Genomic DNA, 18075 nt, shown 5'->3' with positions numbered 1-18075 from the left:
TTTATCATATTCTGGACCTGGTCTTCTTTTGTTGTCAGGTGCTTTGCTAGAAAATTGAAGAGCTAGATAATGCATTTGGACTTCAGATTTGGGAGAGAACAAAAGCTATAGTTTTGTTAAATGTAAACATGACTAGATTGTTGGCAAATGGGTTTGGAACTTCCTGTCAGGTATTTAATGTTTTAATAATGGAGGGAGGGGAGAGGCTGTGTGAGATGAATTGAGAGATTGAGATTGATGTATGTAACTGCCATGTGTGAAACAGATATCTATTGGGAACCTGCTGTATAGTGCAGGGAGCTCAGCTTGGTGCTCTGTGGTGACCTAGATGGGCAGGATGGAGGCAGGAGGTGGGAGGGAGGTGCAAGAGGGAGAGGATATATGTATACATATAGCTGACTTATTTTATTGTACAGCAGAAACTAACACAACATTGTAAAGCAACTATGAAGTGAAGTTGCTCAGTCGTGTCCGACTCTTTGCGACCCCATGGACTGTACAGGCTCCTTGGTCCATGGGATTTTCCAGGCAAGAGTCCTGAAGTGGGTTGCCATTTCCTTCTCCAGCAGATCTTCCCAACCCAGGGAAAGCAACTATACCCCAGTTAAAAAAAATACATAAATGAGGTTGAAGCTTTGAGTTAAGAAGATTCTCTTTGCTTGATACAAATCAAGTTTCTTTGCCTTTCAATTAATAATTCCATCAGAAGTAACCTCAAATGTCTCACAATTACTTTCCTATAATCATTCTTATATGCTCTTTAGTTTTCATATCACTAATACCATAATTGGTAATAAGCTACTGGGATGATTTCTCTATAAGCATACATCAGATAATACAAAGAATATTAGAAAGTTAACAATTTGAAGTACAAAAGAATTTCATTGAATTATTCACAATAAAGGAGCTCAGTTCAGTTCAGTTCAGTCGCTCAGTCGTGTCCAACTCTTTGAGACCCCATGAATCGCAGCACGCCAGGCCTCCCTGTCCATCACCAACTCCCGGAGTTCACTCAGACTCACGTCTATCGAATCAGTGATGCCATCCAGCCATCTCATCCTCTGTCATCCCCTTCTTCTCCTGCCCCCAATCCCTCCCAGCATCAGAGTCTTTGCCAATGAGTCAACTCTTCGCATGAGGTGTCCAAAGTACTGGAGTTTCAGCTTTAGCATCATTCCCTCCAAAGAAATCCCAGGGCTGATCTCATTCAGAATGGACTGGTTGGATCTCCTTGCAGCCCAAGGGACTCTCAAGAGTCTTCTCCAACACCACAGCTCAAAAGCATCAATTCTTCGGCGCTCAGCTTTCTCCACAGTCCAACTCACATCCATACATGACCACTGGAAAAACCAGGAGCTGCTGCTGCTGCTGCTGCTAAGTCGCTTCAGTCATGTCCGACTCTGTGCGACCCCATAGATGGAACCCCACCAGGCTTCCCCGTCCCCAGGATTCTCCAGGCAAGAACACTGGAGCTAGTCAGTAAATATACATTATTCATGGCCAAACATTACTCCTAAATAGTAAAGGAGGGAATTAAAATATACTTAATACTTCCACAAATACTTTTAACATTAAAGCATAAAATAGAAATAAAAATCATCTGTATGAACATCCTCATCCATATATAGTAATTGAAGATTGAATTGCATAATCATTGCAAAGCTTTTATTTCATTGTATTTTTACTTGAATTATACCCTATGAAAGAATAGTAAGCAGCTTGGATTTTAAAGAAGCTGAAACCATTGTGGAAAGAGGAAGCGCAGATGAATACTTACGGGGTAAGGAGGGACATTTAGAGATTCTGATGTTGGAGAATGTAAACTAAGGACCATTTACTGCTTTCAGCATTTTCCTTTTATATATGCCTTCACAAGCTTAAAATTTTGTATAAAAACAGGATTGTACTGAACAAGGTCAATTGCGTCTGCATTAAGAAAATAGGTACATTTTTAAATGAGAAGAGATCAACATAAAATACTATGATAAGGATTATAAAATAGAAAGAAGGGTAAGATTTGAAATCAGTTTGACTTAAAAAGTGATAACAACACATACTTGTGAAGCTAGAATGATAGCAATTACTTTTCAGAGAGAGAATAACCTCTATTTCTGGAGGTGAAAATCATTATATATTCACATATTAGTTTAGTTTGACCTCTAAGCGTCTGTTTTTACACAGCTAACTTTGTAAATTCACTCAGGTTCATGTATTCTTCATTTACTGTATGTTCACGATTATGCTTAAACTTAATGTAATTAGAGCTCCAGGGTCAATACAGGGTCAGATGAAAATCCTGCTAATGAAGACAATTACTTCAGCAGAGCTCAATTTATAAACTGTTTACTCTTTTCTGAATCAGGAGGTATTATGGTAGAGTTCCAGTCAGCGAAACCAGGGCTTTGTAATAGTAAAATGTCCTCTTGTATCTTACTACATATTCCAAAGTTTGCCTTTAGAGTGGCCAAATCATTTTCTCAGGAGGCTATTTATACATAAAAGAAGGCAATAGGAGTTCAAACTCCAGTCTTTTGAATTTTATTACATTTACCTCGCAATTAGAAAAATCTATTTAAAGGCTACTTTTCCATATGTTGCTGTGTAGTAAAATATGTTGACTATTATTTGTAAGTTAATCATAATTTATGTGATCACATAGTCATCATTACAAAAGAAAATGAAAGTAGAAGAGCTAAAATAATTTTGTTCAACAATCTCAAAGTTTTTTTATTCAAACATTTCCTAATATAAGCCCAAGCATATGATTATTCATTATGGTAAATTTAATGACCACTTCCTCTCTGATTTCTGCTGTAGAACATCCAACAGCCATTGAACATGGATATATGAGAGTGTCAAAGTATTTTTATGTGAATTACTTTATGCAATCACTTCATTTTGTAGAGGATGTCTGAATACCAGAAGGACTGATTTATCTAGTATCAAGTAATTCACTGTGAAAATATGATTATAGCCTACATCTTTTGATTTCCAGATTAAGATTTATTCCTCTACATAACACTGTATCTTGCTACTATTTTAAATTCTTAGTCTGTAGATGACTTAACATGGTGATTTTTCTGGAGTAACATCAGTTTTCTTTCCAATCTCAAAGAAGGGCAGTGCCAAAGAATGTTCAAATGACTGTAGAATTGTGTTCATTTCACATGCTACTAAAGATATGCTCAAAATCCTTCAAGCTAGGGTTCAGCAATGGACCAAGAACTTCTAGATGTACATGCTGAGTTTAGAAAAGGAAGAGGAAGCAGAGATCAAATTGCCAACATTCACTGGATTATAGAGAAAGCAAGGGAATTCCAGAAAAAAACATCTACACATCTGCTTCATTGACTAGACTAAAGCCTTTGACCATGTGGATCACAACAAACAGTGGAAAATTCTTCAAGGGATGGAATACCAGACCACCTTATCTGCCTCCTGTGAAACATGTATGCAGGTCAAGAAGCAAGAGTGAGAACTAGACATGGAACAGTGGATTGGTTCCAAATTGGGAAAGGAGTAATGAAGGTTTATACTGTCACCTTGTTTGTTTAACTTATATGCAGAGTACATCATGCGAATGCTGGGATGGATGAATTATAAGCTGGAATCCAAATTGTCGGCAGAAATATCAACAACCTCACATACGCAGATGACAGCACTCTAATGGCAGGAAGCAAATAGGAACTAAAGAGGCTCTTGATCAGGGTGAAGGAGGAGAGAAAAAAACTGGCTTAAAACTCAATATTCAAAACGCTATGATCATGGCATCCCATTACTCCATGGCAAATAGAAGGGAGAAATGTGGAAGCAGTGACAGATTTTGTTTTCTTGGGTTCCAAAATCATTGCGGATGTGACTGCAGCCATCAAATTAAAAGACACTTGTTGCTTCTTGGAAGGAAAGCTATGACAAACCTAGACAGCTTATTAAAAAGCAAAGATATCACTTTGCTGACAAAAGTTCATATAGTCAAAGCTATGATTTTTCCATTAGTCATGTAAAGATATGAGAGTTGGACCATAAGGAAGGCTAAGTGCTGAAAAATTGGTACTTTCTAATTGTGGTGCTGGAGAAGACTCTTGAGAAGTCCCTTGAACTCTCAAGGAGATCGCTCAAGGAGAACTCTCAAGGAGATCAAACCAATCAATCCTAAAGGAAATCAACCCTGAATATTCACTGGAAGGACTGATGCTGAAGCTGAAGCTCCAACACTTTAGCCACCTAATGCGAAGAGCAGACTTACGGGAAAAGACCCTGATGCTGGGAAAGATCGAGAGCAGGAGAAAGGGGTGACAGAGGACGAGACGGTTGGATAGCATCACAATACAAAGGACATGAATTTGAGCAGACTCCAGGAGATGGGATGGTGAAAGATAAGGAAGGACTTGGCCTGCTGCAGTCCATGGGGTCGCAAAGAGTTGGGCAAACAACAGCAAATGTAAATAGGTAATTCTTTAAAAAGAAAAAGAAAATGAATTCCTGGTTTGGGGGCTACTTAAATCTTTGACAGATAGCTGATAGCCCAGAGTAGGGGCTTCCTACACTGGAGCTTCCCTGGTGGCTTTGTGGTAAAGAATTCCTCCTGCAATGCAGGTGCTGCAAAAGAGTGGGACATGACTTAGCAATGAAACAAAAACAAAGGGGTGACATTGCTCTTGATGTAGCACTTTGACAGCTCATTTGATTGTGTGTTGTGATTTCAGCTTAGAATTTAAAATGTTGCTTGAAAATAATTCATGAACTAAAAAAATATACATTGTGTATAATATAACAAAATATAAAACCTGCAGTATCACTCAGGTGATAAACACATTTCTAGAAATTTCAAAAGCAAAATAGTAAATAAATATATAGGATTCCTCTCTGAGCCAGGAAATTTTAAAATACAAATTGATCATACATCCAAAAGCTGGCCGAGTAACATTATTCAATTTTGTTTTCAATTAGAAGCACAGCAGTACCAATAATATAGCAAAGAATTACATCCCCACTGAGCCAGCAGATAAAATTTCTCCACTAGTTCTGTAATACCTCAAAAATATTCCCCACATCTGTCTGAAATTTTTTTCTGTATTTTCATGCAATCGCTATATGTAACTAAAATAGAGGCACAAAAGGGCAGATAATACTATTCTGTTACCCTATCAAATATGAATTGCCATACTAGTCACATCAGGCTAGAAAGAAATGTGAAAATAGAAAGCTGAATGTAAATTATCTGGACCAATTTCTAGCCTATGAATATATTTCTTTATGAATATACAAAAGGAGAAATTGCAGGAAAAAAGCACAATGAAATGTGAAAATGTTCTGGGTCCAGGTCTTTTTTAAAGAGCTAATATTGATTAAATGGATAGTTTCTTTTCATTTGAAAAAGATCAGTCTATCTTCTACGGTTTGAATATTTATTGTTTAGTTGCTAAGTCACGTCTGACTCTTTTGCAATCCCCTGGACTGTAGGCCACCAAGTTGTCCTGTCCATGGGATTTCCCAGGCAAGAATACTGGAGTGGGTTGCCATTTCCTTCTTCAGGAGATCTTCTTGACCTAGGGATTGAACCTGAGTCTCCTGCATTGCAGGTAGATTCTTTACCACTGAGCCACCAGGGAAAGTGAAAGTGAAGGTGCTCAGTCATGTCCGACTCTTTGCAACCCCATGTACTGTAGCCTACCAGGCTCCTCCCTCCGTGGGATCTTGACGACCCAGGGATCAAACGCGGGTCTCCCACATTGCGGGCAGACGCTTTAACCTCTGAGCCACCACGGAAGCCCGAGCCACCGAGGAATTCCCTGTATATTTATGTCACCCTTTGAGTGGTGATTAGGTCATGAGCACAGAGCCCTCATAATGATGTCAGTGCCCTTATTAAAAGAGGCTCCAAATGACTCCCAGCCCCTCCCGACCTATATAATGAGAAGTCTGCAACTTGGAATAGGGCCCTCACCTGACCATGCTGGCAACCCTAAATTTGGACTTTCAGCTTCTAGAACTGAAAGAAGTAAAATGTTGTTGTTTTTAAGCCTCCCAGTCCGTGGTATTTTGTTGCAGCATAGTAAATGGATTAAGACAGTCTCTTTAGAGATTTCCTGTATGAAAACAGTCCCAATTCTGTTTTGTTAAATGTAGTACTCTTCAGGCCCTCGATGTGAAAAGTTTCGTTTGTGTGTGGGTGCTTAGTCACGTCTGATTCTTTGCTGCCTTTTGGACGGAAGTCTGCCAGGCTCCTCTGGCCACGGAATTTTCCAGGCAAGAATACTGGAGCAGGTTGCCATTTCCTACTCAAGGGAATCTTCCAGACCCAGGGATCAAACTTGCATCTCCTGCTTGGCAGGCAGGTTCTTTACCACTAGGACTACATGGGACTACCTAGAAAGTCCATTGAGTTCACAATGCATGGTTTCCTAAAGTCTGAACTACTTTTATACACTCTATATTTTCAACATCTTCAATCCAAAGAGATCAATCGTAGCTTAAAAGCTGCTAAAGGTAAAACAGTGGTTACTAGTTTGCTGTATTCCACTGGATTGACTGTGATTCTTGTAGGATCTATCCATAATCACAGTTTGTCTGAAATTCAGATATCTGAACAGTGATATCTAGAGTCAAGTCTTTTGGATAATGACTCTTTAAAATTATATTTTATATATTATAAAATTATGTCTTTTAAAAAGTGCAACACTGAATCAAATGAGATAGAGCAACTGCATCTATTAGCAAAGAAAAGCAAATCTATAATTGAAGGTGAGGACAGTTCTTGAAGAAAATGCATAAAGCATCACAAAATAATGTACTGACTCTCTGCTGCTGCTGCTGCTAAGTCGCTTTAGTCATGTCCGACTGAATCTCTAGGCTAGATATTTATTCTTCCTCTTTTTAATATTATATCTTTATCCATTTTTCTTTTTATTCATTTGCATTCACTAGGACAAGTTCCCTTCATGTACTGGTTATAAGTTCCTTATTATGTTCACATTGCGCCTGGTAACTGGTCATAAATCTTTGTTTATGAATAAAAATATCTGGATGAAACTGGACCTAGTAGGCATAAATGGATAAAGTATAATGAGACATTTCAACAAATGGCCTGGATATAAGACTATCTCAAATGATTATTTTTGAGAATAACTTTTCTGGATACCAGCAATAAAAATTTACAGTGAAAAAAATCTTGTCCATAACCCACTCTCGTAAAATATATTAAATAGTACAACATTATGTAGAACCTGAGTGAAATAAGATTTTATTAATATACAAGCACTGCATCAGTGAAAAGACAAATCATACTCTTCTGAATGGAAGGCCTAAGAATATAAAGATCTCAGTTTTAATATTTATTTATTTAACTTGAGGTCAAAGTGTCTCAAATAACAATAATCTCAAAGTGTCATTTTTTTTCTTATTCAAAAACTAAAGTGCTTCTAAAATTGTTCTTAAATAAGAGGCAAAAATAGCTACAAATAGTTTGAAGCAGGGTAAAACTAATATTTTCCTACCAGATATGAAAACACGACTCTTTGCGACCCCATGGATTATACAGTCCATGGAATTCTCCAGGCCAGAATACTGGAGTAACTGAACCAGGGTCTCCTGCATTGCAGGCAGATTCTTTACCAACTGAGCTATGTAAGTAAGTGAGTAAGTGAAGTCGCTCAGTCGTGTCTGACTCTTTGCGACCCCATGGACTGCAGCCTACCAGGCTCCTCTGTCCATGGGATTCTCCAGGCTAGAATACTGAGCTATGAAGGAAGCCCATTTAACCAGTACTGGCGGAGCCTGGTGGGCTGCCGTCTATGGGGTCGCACAGAGTCGGATATGACTGAAGCGACTTAGCAGCAGCAGCAGTAGTTAAAAGAGGGCTTCCCAGGTGGTGCTAGTGGGAAAGAGTCCACCTGACAGTGAAGGAGAGGTAAGAGAGGTGGGTTCTATCCCTGGGTTGGGACGATCCCCTGGAGGAGGGCATGGCTACTTACTCCAGTATTCCTGAGTGGAGAATCCCCATGGACAGAGGAGCCTGACAGGTTACAGTGTTGTATAGGGTCCATAGAGTCATAAAGAGTCAGACACAACTGAACCGACTTAGCACACATGCACTCACACAGTTAAAAGAAAGTTGAACTATTTTAAGAATAAACAGGAATTTAACACAAACAGAAAGAGATAAAAAGAAGCAACATTTTTATCAGCATTTTGGTGTTAGAGTTAATCATATTTTTAAGAACTTGGAAATTAGCTTACTCTCAAAGAGCTGAATTGTGAAATTAGCACTCAATTATGCATATAAAATTACCATAAAGTAGTCATACAATTGGGTACATTGCAAAGCATCAGTTGACTAAGGACAAATAAAGCAAACAATTTTGGGGTTTGTTTTTTTTACCATGTCCCTTGGTTTGTAGGATCTTAATTCCCCAACCAAGGATTGAACCCAGCCCCAGGAAATGAAGGCTTCCTTGGTAGTTCGGTTGGTGAAGAAACTGCGTGGAATGTGGGAGACCCAGATTCAATCTCTGGTTCAGGAAAATGCCTTGGAGAAGGAAATGGTAACCCACTCCAGTATTTTTGCCTGGAAAATCCTATGGACAGAGGAACCTGGCAAGCTACAGTCCATGGGATCTCAAGAGTCAGACATGACTTACTGACCACCACCACCAGGAAGTGAAGGCACAAAGTCCTAACCATTGGACTTCCCAGAAATTTCCATCCCAGCCATTTTTTTTTATTATTTTCTGAGCTATGTGCCCCTCTGCCTTATTGAAATAAAACCACTGATCCTGGTGACATGAGTGCATGGTCATTGTGGCAGTTAACATTTCTCACTGTAAATAAATTGATTGACATATGACTTTGGGTACCAGTCCTATGTGAATTTGATTTAGATATATCATTCCTAGAAGAAAAACCTATTTTTGATGTGTTGACAAATCAGGACTTGGACGATGGCAAGCAGAAAGTCAGACCCTAAAATACAGCAAATTCATCATGGAATTGCCTTTCTAAGAAAAGTTGTAGGAGGCTGCCTGATGGCTTTCTTTTGATGATGCCTGACTTGACTGCTGGTGCACATGGTTTTCTTTAGTAAATATCATAATTGGTTAAATTTTGTTTTATTCAATAAAATACATTGAGAAATTAGCAAGAAATTGATGCATTTCTCTCACATTCACAAAACAATTCCAATTGTACAAAAGTATTAACTGAAAAAAAATGAACAGTTTAAAAAGCTGGAAAAAACGTAGGTGAATGTTTGCCTTATTTCTGAATGGAAATAACATTCTGTATGTCAAAATGATAGAATGTATCATAAAATGAAAGATTAATAGACTTGATCTAAAACATTAAAAATGTATGAATAAAAAATTAAAATTAAAAGTTGAAAATAAAATATCAACTATTGGTAATAAATAAAGCAATCACATAATACCTAGAGTCTATGAGAATATTCTAAAGAAAGTGTCAAAACCCGCAAATAATGTAAATGGCAAATCTGGAGAGAGTTTGCAAAAGAAGAAATACATATGATTGATCAATTCATGAAAATGTTCTCATTCTGATAGAAAAAAAGTGCAAATTAACAGAAATGAAGTAAAATTTTAAACTATCAAATTAGCAATAATTAACAATATTAATATTTAAAGCTTCAGTGAGACAGGTAAACTCTCATACTGCTTGTTCAAAAGTAAAATAATTTAAACTTTTTGGAAAACAATTTGTTGATATTTATACAAGTCTATTGATCTTTTCCCAAAAAGGGAAAGAAAAGCAAATTCTTCTTCCTACAGGAAAGAAAACATTTCTAACTCAGGTAATCTAGAGTACTCATTCAGTTCAGTTCAGTTCAGTTCAGTCGCTCAGTCGTGTCCGACTCTTTGCAACCCCATGAATCGCAGCACGCCAGGCCTCCCTGTCCATCACCAACTCCCGGAGTTCACTCAGACTCACGCCCATCGAGTAGGTGATGCCATCCAGCCATCTCATCCTCTGTCGTCCCCTTCTGCTCCTGCCCCCAATCCCTCCCAGCATCAGTCTTTTCCAATGAGTCAACTCTTCACATGAGGTGACCAAAGTACTGTAAATACAAAATTTAAAGAGCTGGGACTTCCCTGGTGGTCCAGAGGTTAAGAATCTACCTTGCAATGCAGGGGATGTGGGATGGTTCCCGGTTGGAGAACCAAGATTTCACATGCCGCAGAGCAACTCACATGCACTGCAGTTATTCAGTCCACACATTCCAGAGGCCCAAACCCACAACTAGAGTGTCCATGCACTGCACCCAAAGATCTCACACAATGCAACACAGATTCCACTTGCTGCAACTAAGACCTGATGCAGCCAAAGAAATAAATCTATTTTTTAAAGACAATTCTAAATATGCAAATCTGTACTGCTTATATTTCAGTGGTACTGGGGCCTCTGAAATTTTTGCCAAGCTATTTTCAGAATAGGTTTGAAGACAAATCTAATCTCCTTCTGTGTATCTTTCACTCTCTCTCTCTTTTGAGGTGGTAGTGAGGAAACGAATAAGGAACTAGTTCTCTAAGATGGAACACTCACACACACACATATTCACACACTGTAGTTTGGATTCTTCAGGAGCATACAAAGAACACACATATACACAAAGGGGTTAATTCCCAGTGTCGAGGTTCCTGAGTGTGCTCTACAGGGTAATTCATTTTCACAATAACCCATTGTTCTCGCTCTGCTGGTTGACTTTTCCTTCTTTATCTTCTGATCAGTTCATTACAGCAGGTGGCACATTCTCGTAGATAAACGTCAGACATGATTTTAAGAAGAGAAATTATTTTTAAATATTTGGAATTTTAACATACAGTATTATAATTCTTCCTTGGAGACTTTTTGGAACTGCTAGAGATGTGGTGTTTGCCAAGGGCGTGCCTGTAGGGAATGTGCCAGAAGGAAGCAGATTTGACTTCGGTCATTGTTGAGGTAATCAGTAGCTTTTATGCCCCATGAAACATGTTCATGTTTAATACAAGTTCTGTCATATCTAGTATTAGACTCAAATCTCTCTGTGTGCTCTGTGGTACAGAAAGAGTGTATAGCTCAGCAGAAACACACTGCTACCAGATCGTGCATTCCTCAATCATTAAGGATTTCGATGTTTCCCAAAAGAGAAATTTTGTATTTAAAGGATTTAGATATGTTTATTACATTCTTTTACACAAAAAAGATTTCTTTTGAATCTAGGTTCTACCACCTCATGGACAAATATTTATCTTGCGCATGTTTCTCAGTTGTAAATGATGACAATATTCCATTGGGTTGTAATGACAATTAAGTGAGACAATGTACTAGGATGTCTAATGCATATGGTAAATAATAGATATTTTATTATCATTACTATTATTGTTATTATCATCATTAGTACCTGTTCATGAAAGAACAGCAGGAGATTAGAAGATAGAACCCAAAGCCACCCATAATGTAGTTATAATCACTGGGAGACTTGATGTAGAGAGGAGCATAGACAGATTGAGGTAACATATAACTAAGCACAGACTAGGGAATGAGCTAACCAGCCTCAAGTTTCCAAATTATAACATTTTATTTTCATTTTTTATTTTTATTTTATTGTTTTTCCTGTTTTTTTTTTTTTTTTTTTTACTTTAAAATATTGTATTGGTTTTGCTACACATCAACATGAATCCACCATGGGTGTACACGTGTTCCCAATCCTGAACCTCCCTTCCACCTCCCTCCCCATACCATCAAATTATAACATTTCAAATAAAATTGTTTCCAACTGTAATATTTCTCTAGAAGGAAGTACCGTTTTGTGTTCAAAGGGCTATTTGAGTTTGGATTGGATTTTGAGGGTGGATTTTCCTAAAGCAGGTAATTCATTATATCTTTTAATATGCTTACACTGGTGGCTCAGATGGTAAAAAGTCTGCCTGCAAAGCGAGAGACGTGAATTCAATCTCTGAGTTGGGAAAATACCCTGGAGAAGGAAAGAGCAATGCACTTCAGTATTCTTGCCTGGAAAATCCCATGGATGGAGGAGCCTGGTGGGCTACAGTCCATGGGGTCGCAAAGAGTTGGATATCACTGAGAAACTAACACACTTTGAAGCAAATGTTCAAAAGTGTGAATAATTATAACACTGCATTAGCCTATTTGGAGATATATATGTATATATATATAGCTTTTTCTGATTATAAAATCAACATATATCTATCTTTTTTATTAAAGTACAGTTGATTTACAATATTATATTTGTTTCAGGTATGCAGCATAGTGCTGCATTTTGGCAGATTTTACTCCATTATAGGCTATTACTCCCTTCATGGATCACAGCTTTGTCATGATGAAAGGGCTTGTGTAACTCAGTGAAGCTATGAGCCGTGCTGCGGAGGTCCACCCCAGACAGGCAGGTAATATTCAAGAGTTCTGACTAAACGTGGCCCACTGAAGGAGGGAATGGCAACCCACTCCAGTATTCTTGTCTGGAGAACCCCATGGATAGTATGAAAAGGCAAAAAGATATGACACCAGAAGATGAGTCCCACAGGTCAGAAGGTGTCCAATATGCTACTGGGGGAGAGCGGAGAGCAATTACTAATAGCTCCAGAAAGAATGAAGCAGCTGGGCCAAAGCAGAAACAATGCTAACTTGTGGATGTGTCTGGTGATAAAAATAAAGCCCGATGCTGTAAGGAATAGTATTGCAAAAGAACCTGGAATGTTAGGTCCATGAATCAAGGTAAATTAGATGTGGTCAAGCAGGCGATAGCAAGTGTGAACATCGACATTTTAGGAATCAGTGAACTAAAATGGATGGGAATGGGCGAATTTAATTCAGATGACCACTACATCTACTACTGTAGGCAAGAATCCTTCAGAAGACATGGAGTAGCCCTCATAGTCAACAAAAGAGTCTGAAATGCAGTACTTGGGTGCAGTCTCAAAAATGACAGAGGAGCCTGATGGGCTACAGTCCCTATGGTCCCAAAGAGTTGGACATGGTTGAGCATATTTAGTAAAATTTAAACTGTTATCTAGTTATTGTAAGAGAAACTAGTAAATTACCTTCTTAAACCTGTATAGATTCACAAAAACACACTAATATTCTTTAGTTGCTTAATTCTGGATTCTACAAAGCCAAGGGTTACCAGTGCAGAGCCTTTTTCCATGTGGGCTCAACCCACAATATAGGACATGTTGGGGGTCAAACTGCTCAAAGTTAATTTCTGGAAATTCTTCCTCACTGAATGTTCCTCATGGTTCATGGAGGAATCGTGACCTGAAGCAGAGGAGTAACTGTGATCGCCAAGCCCGGATAAACCTGTCTCCTCTGAGGAGGGGCACAAAGCTGGATCTTGTTTGCCAGCAGATGGTGAACCAGTGAGCTGGATGACAAGGGGAAAGGCACTTCTTACCCCTGAAACTTCAGTACCTTATCTCTATAATGATGTCATTATATCAGTTCTTAAAATCCTGTCCAGGAAGAAAAATTGATGCACCTAAGTTTCTATGAATAGTCTATAACTGAATCTCGACTTTTCAAGTCAGAAATGTAAAAGACTATCCTTTTGCACTTGAAGACTATTAAATTCAATAAAATGCTTACTGGGAATTCTGAAAATGTCAATGTATTATTCATTTATTTTTAATTTTTTTCCTGGCTTAAAATAGAAAATATAATCCTTCTAACTCTAGATTTTTTGTCTTTTGCCATGAGGAAAAAAAAAGTTAATGAGGATGAAGAAAGAGAGGGATGGAGAGTGAGAAGAGAGGAGGAGAGAAAGAGAAATAGATGAACTTGTAGCATTACAGGAAAAAAGATAAAAGCTAACTATGAGCAAGTTTGAGATGGATTGCATTTTCCATTTAGGTTAGGAATTTCACTTACTCAAAATGTTTTTTGAAGCAATCAGATATTTAGTTAGTCCAAAGAAAGAAAATCTATGCTTCTTCAAAGAATGAATTAGGTTCTGATTAATGAATAGCAAAGAGCTAGATAATTTTAATTTTATACTAAATTTCATGACATTGAACACTCTTGATAGAAAAATCAATCATGTGAAATACCTCCTGTCTTCAGAGAGAGAATGATTAAAAGTTCTTCTGAAGAGAAAAGCATTACATTTTAAATAATTGAAAACAATTTTTAGACAATTTGTCTTCCTTTACAATTGTTTTCTGAATAAAGGCTTAGAATAAAAATGGAATTGCACATTAGAATTATCTTTCCTGAAAAGTTCAGGAAAGGATCAAGGGAAGGGTAAAATAGGGAGGTATATGAGGGATTTGAAAATAGGACATGGTGACAAAGCCCAGTTATTTGATAGAGAAAAATGTGTAGTTTTTGATGTTGTTTTGGATTTTGTTTTTAATTTTTTGTTGGAAAATACAATCACAGATGTCTGGAGTGATTGTAATACAACTTTAAGATTGTTTGATACTATGAACGGAAAAGAACTAAGGCAGTAAAAGTACTAAGCGTGATCAAACATATAAGAACAATTACTGTCCCAGAAATGGACAGATGATGGAAGATAAAAAAGCTAGGCAGGAAAGCAGTTTGAATAGTTTCAAGATCAGTTGGTTTTAAATATATTCTTGTTTTCAGAAAAGGGAAATGACTTCAGAAATCTATCCACAACTCTATCTGATGCTACTGTTAAGTATTAAGGAAATTTCACTAGATTCTCTGAAGAGTCTCTTAATGTATTTCTGTGGTAAAGAATTCCTAATCCTATAATTGAACTTATACCCCTCTACTCTGAAATTTCTTTGAAAGAAAGAACAGGGCATTTTTTTCCTGTTTAGCTAACCCCTACATAGTATTCAGTGAATAAATATTTGTTTAATGGATTTTAAATTATGCAGCTTTGATACTTTAAATTTTTTTACTAAATTAAAAATTAGAAATATTTTAAGATCATATGGCATTATCCATTGGGATGATAAAAATAAATAATCTTTCTGACAAGCAGACTGTTTTGTAACCATATTATTCCTTATTTCGTGCAGTAGAAATCATCTGAATGTATATAATTAGTTTGATTTGAGGGATATCTTCTACTCTAAATCCAACTTGCTATGCTTTACTATGATTAATATATGGAAGATGATGAAAATTCTCTTAAATGATAGAAAGGATTTTATGCCAATGTAAAAATACCACCCACTTAGAGAGGACAAACTGATTCTCACATGTTGCATTACTGTCTGCCAGCAGAAAGATCAGTTTCAACGCATTTGTCTAAAGACACTGTCTATGTGACTATTTGAGCATTACATTGTATTTTTCTTTATTAGGGATAAGCAACACTAGTGAGAAGTATTAATAGTATGCAGTATCTCATAATCCAAATGTGAATTAGCAAAAACAGAAATCTGTGCTTTTCAAGGGAATCCCAGGGGGCACTAGTGGTTAAAAAAAAAAAAAAAAAAACCCACCTGCCAATACAGGAGATGTAAGAGACATGTATTCGATCCCTGGGTTGGGTAGACCCCAGGAGGAGGAAACAGCAATATCTCCAGCATTCTTGCCTGAGAAGTCCCAAGGACAGAGGAGCCTGACCAGCTACGGTCCACGGAGTTGCAAAGAATCAGACATGTCTGAGCACACATGCATGCTTTTCAAAATCTTTACCCCCAGTCACATGGTACTTTGGATTAAATATATACGTTCATTTATGAAGGAAAAGAAATAAATTATAGAATGTGTAAAATACTGAGAAATTATCAATAATTGGATCTAAAATTAGAGTTAAATAGGGAGTTTGTAATATTTTTAACCTGCCTAGAAACAAACTTTACCCATAGCTTCCAAATATGTTGTTTAATATTAACCTATCTTTCAAGAAAAATTTAAGAATCCATTATTACTGAAATTAACTATAAAAAGACAGCAAGTTCATTATTTCTTTGTCTAGCCTAGAGTTGGGCCTCAGTAAATGTAAGTGAATAAAGAGTTAATGTTTACTATGTAAATAATTTAATGAAAAAAAATAAAATTAGCAAGTGAAAGGGAGCAGTCTCACAGAAAAGGTATGAAATGTAGTCAGTGTATAGCCTCCCCTATGAAGCTGTCCTAGGTTCTCCTAGAAAACATGAAGAGTTCACTCTTTCTTCTTCATGCACCCCCATTTTAGTATATATTAGCTTGAATTATAATTATTTGCATGCCTTTTTCCTTAGTAAGACTTTAAATATTTTGTGAGAAGAGCCATTTCTTGTTCCTTCATGTATCCTTATTACCTAAAATAAAGATGTATTTATTAGATGTTAACAGCACATATTTGTGTCTGTGTGCATGGGCTCAGCTGTGTCCAACTCTTTGTGACCCCATGGACTATAGCCCGCCAGGCTCCTCTGTTCGTGGAATTTTCTAGGCAAGAATACTGGAGTGGGTTGACATTTTCTATTTCAGGGGATCATTACAACCCAGGGATTGAACCCATCTCCTGCATTAGCAGGCAGATTCTTTACCACTGCTCCACCTGGGAATCCCAGCACACATTTAATAGAAGTTTTTTAAAAAAATTATTGAGAGATAAAAGACACAAGAAAAGAAAGATTTAAGAATCTCATAAATGTTAATATTTTCATATGTTTGCTGTGAAGTATAAGACAAAGGTTAGAGGCTACAAACAGCTCATCGTACATCATAAAAGTATGTCCTATCAGTGTCGCCACTGTTTTCACCACCTCTGGCTTTGTAAATAGTTCAGCAGGGAATGCAAGAATAGCTTGTGTGGTTTGTGGAGAGAGAAAAATGTTAGGTAATTAATCTGTAGCCTTGACTGGATGAAAGACGTACTCTAATCTTGGCAAATGTTTATTGCAGTGTAATCAGGCTATCATGTGCTAAAATATTTTCTTGAAACAAAATGTTGTGAACATTTCATCTGCGACCGATGAGCTTCCTGTGAATTATTAAAAGGCAAAACAGGGGGAAATTGTTTAGTTAGCAAATTAATCTATACTGCATAGGAATGTAAATTTCTAAAAAGCGCAACCTTTCTGCTAAAGATCTTAGGTCACTACATCCACATTTTGATCTCCATGACATTCAGATAACTGGTTGAAATGTTAAAAATTCAGTCAATGCTGAAGTTGTTTATACCCATCTTATGCCAAACATCTAGTCTGACATTTTGGACTGAATTGTCTGAATTGATTGTTTGTCTTGACATCAGATACACGGATATTCACACATACATAAACACATACATACCCACATACACATACACCTATACACATTTAAACAGTGGCAGTTTTTCTGCTTTATAATAGTTTTTATTCGTTGTAGAAAAATACAAAATTCCATGCAACTGTGAATATGACTAGCTCATAGCATGAGATGATTGTCTTAGGTTGCAAGCAGAAAATAATTTTTAAAGTTCTCTAATTTCAATTTCTGGGCATAGAATGAAATACCAGGTAGATTCCCTGCTTTTTCACTATTTTTCGAAATTACCAACTCCTCTGATCATGTTAGTTGCAGAAGCAGATTTTAGGTAATTAATCTCCATCCAGTGCATAAACAAAAATTCCAAATTCATACCTTCCATGAATGTGAATGCTTGCCTGCCTCAGACTGGGGAGCCTATCCTGACAAAGGGCATGGCTGCCTCTGTCTGGCTCTGACTTCTCTCCCTCCTGCTTATACTGTTTCTGATTCCTCCAGAGTCAGAGCAGAACATCAGGTGAACAGATCAAGCTCTTAATTAGCTGGATCAATTGCAATCTGAGGTTGGCTCTCTGTATAGCAGGTGGACAATTCCTAGCTCTTTTTCATGAGTTATCCTGGGATTTCTCAGAGATTATCTTCAGAAGGACTACTCTGATCTCTGATATAGACCTGCCTTCTCTCTGTATGGCTTCTCAGACTGCTCTTCAGGCTTTCTGGCAGTGCCCCTTTCATTCCGTTAGTACCTAGAAGTCTTGTTGGCTATGTCCATTATAAGGTGACTGTAGACAGTCACTTTGACACAGTCCAAATTCGGACCCTGGGAACCACAGGCCTTTGCCTAGTTTTCATTTGAAGTGATAAACTCACTGAAGATAGCACTACATTCTTATTCCTTACCAGATCAGA

Source organism: Capricornis sumatraensis, chromosome 2 (assembly GCF_032405125.1).
Source record: "Capricornis sumatraensis isolate serow.1 chromosome 2, serow.2, whole genome shotgun sequence".
In the NCBI taxonomy this organism is placed as follows: Eukaryota; Metazoa; Chordata; class Mammalia; order Artiodactyla; family Bovidae; genus Capricornis; species Capricornis sumatraensis.
The sequence above is the reverse complement of the archived record's forward strand: the minus strand, read 5'-3'. Positions refer to the sequence as shown.